Here is an 8256-nt window from a genome sequence, read left to right as displayed (position 1 = left end):
TCCTTCCTTCCTTCCTTCCTTCCTTCCTTCCTCCCTCCCTTCCTTCCGAGCATCACAACCCTGTAGGTGCATTTTCCTGGAATGATTAAATATGCTGGTTATCCCTTTCATTAAAGTAACGTCTTAGGTGAATCAGTCAATTAACAAACATTTATTAGGCACCTACGATTGACAAGCACTGGACCAAACACTGTAAACACAAAGAAAAGCAAAAAAAAAAAAAACCCAAAACAACAAAAAACAAGCCCAAAAAACAAGCCTCGCGATTTCCGTAGGATAAAGCTGAAGCCCAGGAAGATTGCAGTGGTTCACTCAAGGCCACACAGCTAGTGACTGGTCCCAAACTTGCTCCTGGCCCCCAAGCCAGACCTCTTTCCACTGTCTCAGGGGCCAGGGATGTGTCCTCTTCTCCTTTGGCGTTATAGGAGGCATCAGGGTTGAAACCAATTCAAACACTGAGATAGTTGTAGCTTCCCGGTTTCTGGTCATAAATACGCATAGGCGCACACCAGGCACAATTGTTTTTGGTTTATCGATCGTGTGAATTGTCTGGGACACGGCTGCTTCAGGCTGTGGCCCCTGGAGAGAAAGCCTCCTTCATTTGCCCCACCACCCCATTTTCTCCATACTTGTATCTTGAGTGCCTGGCACACAGTAGGTGCTTTAATAAATGGTTTTCAATCGAGCAAACACCTGCTCTGCACCAGGCACTAGAAATACAAAGATAAAAATGGAACAAGACTTCCCCTGAAGGAAAGACCTGTACTTTAGGGGAAAATCAATCTGACAGCCAAGTGGAAGAGAGTCTTAGATTATAAAACATGTATGTGTTTGTGTGAGACAGAAAATTAAAGAAAAACATCTACATATAGTTATTTCCTGGGGAGAAGGCACTAGCAGTAATAATACCTATTACAAGGACAACCACTTGTCTGTTAGGTTATAGAGCTGTATTCTTGTTTTTGTCTCACAGGATTGTTGTATAAGTATGAAATGAGTTAATGACTTCTTAGCTGTGCAGCTGGAAGAAACCTCAGAAGTCTCTCTGAATCAGAAGGGGCAAAGTTTTTAGGTGGGCTTAAATTTGGCCACCTGGGACTTTAAATAATTGAGCCAAGGACACAGGCGCTGGTTCAGGGGTTCAAGAATTAGAGATATTGAAGACAGCAGCCAGAAGTGGGGGAAAACCCAGTTCTTTACCACTTGGGGGGAGTGTAGAGGGGACTTTTCTTTACTTCGTCCCTTAAAAAAAGGTGAAGAGTTAGATTTTTTTTTCCTGACCACTTGCTCCTGCCTCCATTGTATCTATCTCTTGAACTCTGGAACTGCTGGTTGTCTTTAGGGCTTAGTTATTTAAAACCTCCAGAGGTGTGGCGAATTTTCAGCATGGTTAGCTCTACTGCCATTTCTGACTTAATCAGAGAGGAAGTTTTCATAATTCATCAATGCACAACAGTGTGTAATCTATAATGACATCAATTAACTTGGGGTGGGAGAACAAATCTTCTCCTAACACTTTAGGTAACAAAGATTGAAAGAAGAAAAACAGCAGAAATTCAATTAACCTTACCAACACATCAGCCTTATCTGACAGTATATGCAATATTTCACACCCATCAGTCCCCACCTCTGCAATAAAGAGATGGAGGTGTATTTTCTCAGTCTTTCTCCAGGCATAGATTTACTCATAATTACATAGTGGTCAGTTTTAGCTTTTAGTTATTTTTGTTTCTGACGTACCAGTCTCAGTGTATGGTTCTGTTTACTTTGCTCTGCTTCAGTTTATAGAAGTCTTTAACTCTGCCGCTAGAGGTCTTGTGTTCAAATCCTTCTTCAGATGCTTTCTACCTACATGACCTTGGGCAGGTTAAGTCATTTTCCATTATCTGTCAAATGAGAAAGTTGAATTTGATCATTCTCTTACATCCTTCTAGCTCTGGATGAAAGTTTTCTAACCTTTTTTTGCATTGTTGTTGCTTTGGCAGAGTCTGACAGAGCCCTGGGGATCTCTTTCAGAATGTTTTTAAATGCATAAAATAAAATATATGGGATTATAAAGGAAAGCAATATATAGGATTATGAGGAAAGCTGATTATAATAAACGATGAAAAATAAATATAATTCATTTATTAGAAAATAAACATCAAATTCATATATTGTAAAATAATATATGTCATAATTATAGCATATATAACATAATTATAATTATAAAGCATAATGTTAAAATATAATTATGATATATCATAATAGTTTTATAACTATAATAGTTTAAAAATAGTTTATAAAACGAATAGTTTTACAATTATAGTTTTACATTATAAAATAACAATAATAAAAATACAGCTATCAAAATATTGAACAATTCCTAGACCTTGGGTTAGGAAGTCCTACTCTAGATCAATGATCTTATAAGAGGAGAGAAGAAAAGCAAATGGGAAGGAAAAGATATAAAGAAAAGGAAGAAGCACCTATGGTAGGGAACTATAGAATGTCTATTTCAGGAAACCTTTCTTTTTTTTTTTTGGAGGGGGGAAGGCAAGGCAATTGGGGTTAAGTGACTTGCTCAAGATCACATAGCTAGTAAGTGTGTCAAGTGCCTGAGGCTGGATTTGAACTCAGGATCTCCTGACTCTAGGGCTGGTACTCTGTTCACTGCACCGCCTAGCTGCCCTTAGGAAACCTTCAATAATACCCATACCATAGACTGACTACCCTACTCTAAATGGTAGACCATAATGCCCTTCTTGCAACCTTCGATGTTCCTTTTCCACAACCTCGAGAGAATGTGACCGCCATGATTCTATAAATCATGGTCTTCTTTTGCCTAGGGTCATATAGGTGAAAGTATCCTGGTCTTGGAGTCTGGAGACCTGGGCTCAAGTACCAGCTGTGTGAACCTGGTAAATCACTAGATGATTATTAAGGTTCCTTCTGGCACTAACTTTATGATCCTGTCAATCAATCAAGCATTGTTAAGTGCCTACTGTGTACCAGGTGCTGGGCATATTATGATTTCTTTGGTACCCTAGACCCCTGAGAATAGGCACAGACACACGCATGTCCTACTTTGCAAAGCTAAGGGACTGGGGTGTCAAAGGAAGGAAGGCAAATGCGTCTGCTTATGGGCTGACTTTGACGCATTGTAAGTACCCTAGAATCATCTCTGGGTGGACGTGCAGTGACTGTGATGTGCAGAAAACCCATTAATTCCTTTGGCTAAGGCCACAGTAGGCTCCTGTGATTAATTAACACACTGGAGGACAGAGTAGAGATTCAAAAAGATCTTGACAGGCTAGAAAAACCAGGCTAAATCTAACAAGATGAAATCAAATAATCAGTAAACAAGCTTTTATTAAACACCTACTGTGTGCCAGATGTTGTGCTAAGCTTTGGTGATACAAAGGCAAAAGTGAATCCATTCCTGTTTTGTAGGAGCTGACATTTTAACAAGGGAGACATGTGCATAAGTATTTCTATCTCCATATATCTAAGTTAAGTGAATACGAGATAGTTTTGGGAGGAAGAATGCTAAATCGATCTTCATTTGACTTTTCATGGCCCCATTTGGGGTTTTCTTGGCAAAGACACTGTAATGGTTTGCCATTTCCTTCTTCAGCTCATTTTACAGATGAAGAAACTCAGGTAAACAGGGTTAAGTGACTTGCCCAGGGTCACCTAGCTAGTCAGTGTCTGAGGTCAGATTTGAACTCAGGTCTTCCTGATTCCAGACCCAGCCCCCTATGCACTGTGTCACCTAGCTGCCCTGAGCACTTACAATGGACCAGATTTTGTGCTTGGTCAGCCCTGGGCATACAAATACACACAAGACAATCCTTGTCCTCATTTACATTCAAATGGAGGAAAACAATGAGGAAGGGTCATGGAGGACTTCTGTGGCATGTTGAGGAGATGCCAGGGAAGACCGCGTTATGGGGGCAGGAGTCACACCAGAGAAGCTTGCATACCAGAATAGTCCAGGGTAGGAGTCCAAGGACCCAGTGGTAGGAAGATGAGGGAGATGGTGGGAGAGCAGAGGGCTCGCTTGCTGATGGATTGATTTAAAAGGCACTGTTGTCATTTTCTAAGGATGCAACTCTCAAAGAGAGAAAGGGTACCTTTTGTGATAATATTTTTAGATGCTGAGATCCTTTGGGGACTGGCCCCTCTTCCTCCTGCTGTTCAGAAGAGAGCAGAGAGTTATTTAGTCTTCTTGAATGTGTTTCTTTCTGGGCAGCTGTTAATGGAATATTGCAGGGGGCCATCTATGAAAATCTGTCTTCTTTGGCTTTTTACCAACTGGGAAAAGTCTGGAAAACCTGGCATTTTTAAATCACTTTCCCTCAGTCCAGATTCAATCCAATTCATACAGCATTTATGGGCAAAAACACAGTGCTAGGTGTTGAAGCTATAGAAATTAAAATGGAAAAACAAATCAGCATGAAAAAGGAAAAAAGACCTTGCCCCTCAGGGGTGAGGCATTGAAGAGAAGTGTGCCAGGAGTCATCTAGAAATAGGGGTCACATGAGGCTTTCATTAATCAGGACATTGAGGACTGACGACTTTCCAGAGCTAGAAGGGTTAAGTCCTGGAGCCTCTTACTTCATCAATCCATCAGGAAATAGTGATTAAACACCTGCTTTTAATACCTGCTGTTCCTTACCTATACCTTTTAGAAACCTGAGTTTCTTTCAAAGAATATTCCCAAACCCTAGCTTTGACGTTCCCAAAACAACAGTAGGTACTTAATAAATGCTTGTTGATTAGGTGCAAGACCCATGCAAGAGTCTTTTTAACACATAGTTCCTGTTCCTTAATTCTAGCTTGGGGGACTGGGGTTGGGGGGCTTGAAGTCTAGATGGGGAGATGGGGCATTTATATAAATAAAAAAGATAACATACTCTGTGTGTGTGGCTATAAGCATAACCCACTTTTCTAGAGTGCTTTGCCTGAATCCCTCTTTTGCCCCATCATGTCTCAACTTGAGAGAAGGAATAAACATTTATATAGCACCTACTGTATTCTAGCAACTTTACAAATATAGGTGCTATTATAATTCCCATTTTACTGTTGTGGAAACTTATGCAAACAGAGGTCAAGTGACTTGCCCAGAGTCACATAGCTTGTAAGTGTCTGAGGCTGGATTTGAACTCACTTCTTCCTGACTTCAGGCCCAGGACTCTATCTACTGAACCACCTAAGTGTCTATCTATGGTCATGTTATATTTCTTTCCTTGTTCCCAAAGGGCCAGAATGTAAGCTCCTTAAGGGCAGAGATTGAATTACAAACAACAACAAAGCCCCCCTCCCAAACCTTTTGTATTACCAATACAAAGCATAAAAAGCATAAAATACAAGCATAGACTTTAAGTTATCATTTTTCAGTCTTTTAAAATTTATTTATTTACTTTTAGTTTACAACATTCGGTTCCACAAGCTTTTGAGTTCCAATTTTTCTCCTCTTCCCTCTCCTCCCCCCATACAGTGACATCATTTTTTCAGTCTTGTCTGACTCTCTGTGAATCCATTTGGGGTTTTCTTGGTAAAGACACCGGAATGGTTTGCCATTTCCTTTTCTAGTTCACTTTACAGATGAAGAAACTGAGGCCAACAGCGTTAAGTGACTTGCCTAGGGTCACACAGCTAGTAAGTATCTGAGGCTGGATTTGAACTCAGGAAGATGAGTCTTCTTGGTTCCCAGCCCCAGTGCTCTATCCACTGGGCCACCTTGGTGCCCAAAGCATAGAATAGTAGGGGCTAATAAATGTTTGTTGAACAAATGAATGGAATCCAATGCTATTTAGATGCAACAGCATGACTTAGTGGATAGGATGCTGGATCTGGAGTCGGGAAGAGTTTGACACTCAGTGGTGTAGCCTTGGATAAGTCATTTAAGCTTTGCCTGCCTCAGTTTCCTTATTTGCAAAATGGAGATAATTCATAGGGTTATTCTGAAGATCAAATGAGATAACATGTAAACTATTTCAGAAACCCTAACATGCTATATAAATGTTGGCTATTGTTGTTGCTGTAGGATAGATACCCCTAAATATGGTGAATGCTCTAGGAGTCCAAGAAAGAGAAAAAGTCTTCCCCAGAGTGATCAGAGGAAGGTATCACAGAAGAGGGTCAATCAGAATCAGCATTTCAGAGCCAGAAGGGAGTTCAAGAGCCATCTAGTCCAACCCCACTGTCACCTACCTGACAAGTCTTCAAACAGCCTCTGTTTAGTGACATCCCTTGAGAGTTAACCCACCTTGTCCTGTAGCGGCCCATTCTACTTTTGAACAGCTCCAGTGTTAGGAAGGAGGCAGCTAGGTGGCGCCATAGTGCACAGGGTGCTGGGCTTCAGACACTCTAGCTGTGTGACCCTGAGCAAGTCACTTAACTTTTCTTTGCCCCCGTTTCCTCATCTGTAAAGTGAACCGGAGAAGGAAATGGTAAACCACTCTAGTATCTCTGCCAAGAAAACCCCATATGGGGTCACAAGTGTCAGAACAATAACAGCTGTTAGGAAATTTCCCCTTATATGAAGATGAAATCTGCCTTTCTATAACTTCTGCCCATTGCTCCAGGCTCTGTCCTCCTTGCCTAGGCAGAACAAGGGTAACCCCTCTTCCAGAAAATAGTCCATTAGATACTTGAAAAGAGACAGAGATCCCTTGAATTGGATTTGAGCCAGACCTTGAAGAATCAGTAGAATTAGGCAGACCAAAGAAGAGAGGGGGTAGACGAGGTTGGGGTGGGGTAGAGAGGAATAGTGTCAAGTCAACAAGCATTTATTAAGTGCCTACTGTGTTCTAGGTGCTGTGCTATATCTTGGGGAAACATACAACACAGAAAGTCCCTGACCTCTCAGAGTTTACATTCTAATGGGGGAAGAAGATAGCTTGAGGGTGAGGTGACAAAGGCACCCACGCAGGAATTTGGAGCAGCACATCCAGGGAGCGACTAGGGAAGACATGGCTGGGCTGAGTGCTTTCCTTAAAATGGGCCACCAGGGCAGGTCGTGCTTCCAGGCTGAGGAGACTCCTGTGGGATAGTAGAGAAAGTCCAGAGAATGAGGAGTAGACTGAAAAGTGAACAGGAAAAATGGGATAAAACATGCCAAGATGTAGTGGTCGAAAAGAAACAAGGTATACTTGAAGACCAGGGAAGAGACAGTCTGGTTTGAGTGGACGGAGGGTTCCTTTAGGGGGAAGAATGGGAAATAACTCCTATTCTCGTGGCACTTTAAGCTCACACCAACCTTGCAAAGTGGGTAGTAGAATTAGCACCCTCATTTTACAGATGAGGAAACTGACACTCAAATTTGCCCAAGATCACACAGCTAGCAAATAATGGAGCTAATGACCAGGGTTCACTTTGTTGTCTCAAAGTGGGAAATGAAAGTTGGAAAGGCAGGTAGAGGTCAGAATAGACAGGATCACGCATGCTAGGCAAAAGACTGTGGGTGACTTTATCTCGTAAACAGTAGGTACTACTGATATTTTTTGAGCAAGGAAATGAAATGATGATAGCTGTGCACAGAATGGATTAGAAGGAGGACAGAGAGAAAGCTAAGAAAGTCATTAATAATAGTTTAGGAAAGATGATAATTCTAGAATGGTTCCAAAAAGGAAGAGGGAGGCAGGGCACCAAATAAAGAATATTCCCTAGAAATCCAGCCATCTTTGGTATGAAGGAGTAAGGTAAATAATGGGTTTGGGACATGCCAGTCACTTCCCAAATATTAGACCTCAATCAGGAGCTGGAAGGAGAAAGGGCACAGGAATTTCTGTAGAGATTTTCAGGATGATAATTAGCATGAGCATGACCCAGAAGATGAAGGAAAGACATTTTTCATAGAAGGAGTATTTTCAAGGATTAGTTATGTTGTATAATTGCATGATTCTATTCCAATTCAATCGAATAAGCATTTATTAAGCACCTAGTATATCTGCTGGGGTGTAGGGTATGTTCAGGGAGACAGGTACCTCTGGTGTGAGGGTAGGAAGGAAGATAGGAAAAGGAGAGAGAGACAGAGACAGAAGGACAGAGACAGACAAAGACAGTGAGGCAGAGAAAGACAGAGACAGAGAGACAGAAAGAGAAGAAAAAAGAGGGAAAAAGAAATGGGGAAACACAGAGAGGATAGAGAAAGGGAAAGGGACAAAGAGGGAGAGAGACAAAGAAGGACAGGAAAGGAAGAGAGAGGGAAAGACAAGAAGAAGAAGAAGAAGAAGAAGAAGAAGAAGAAGAAGAAGAAGAAGAAGAAGA

This window comes from Petaurus breviceps, unplaced genomic scaffold (assembly GCF_028583685.1).
Source record: "Petaurus breviceps papuanus isolate PSGF00001 unplaced genomic scaffold, PetGlider_PUasm1.0 99, whole genome shotgun sequence".
Taxonomy (NCBI): domain Eukaryota; kingdom Metazoa; phylum Chordata; class Mammalia; order Diprotodontia; family Petauridae; genus Petaurus; species Petaurus breviceps.
The sequence above is the reverse complement of the archived record's forward strand: the minus strand, read 5'-3'. Positions refer to the sequence as shown.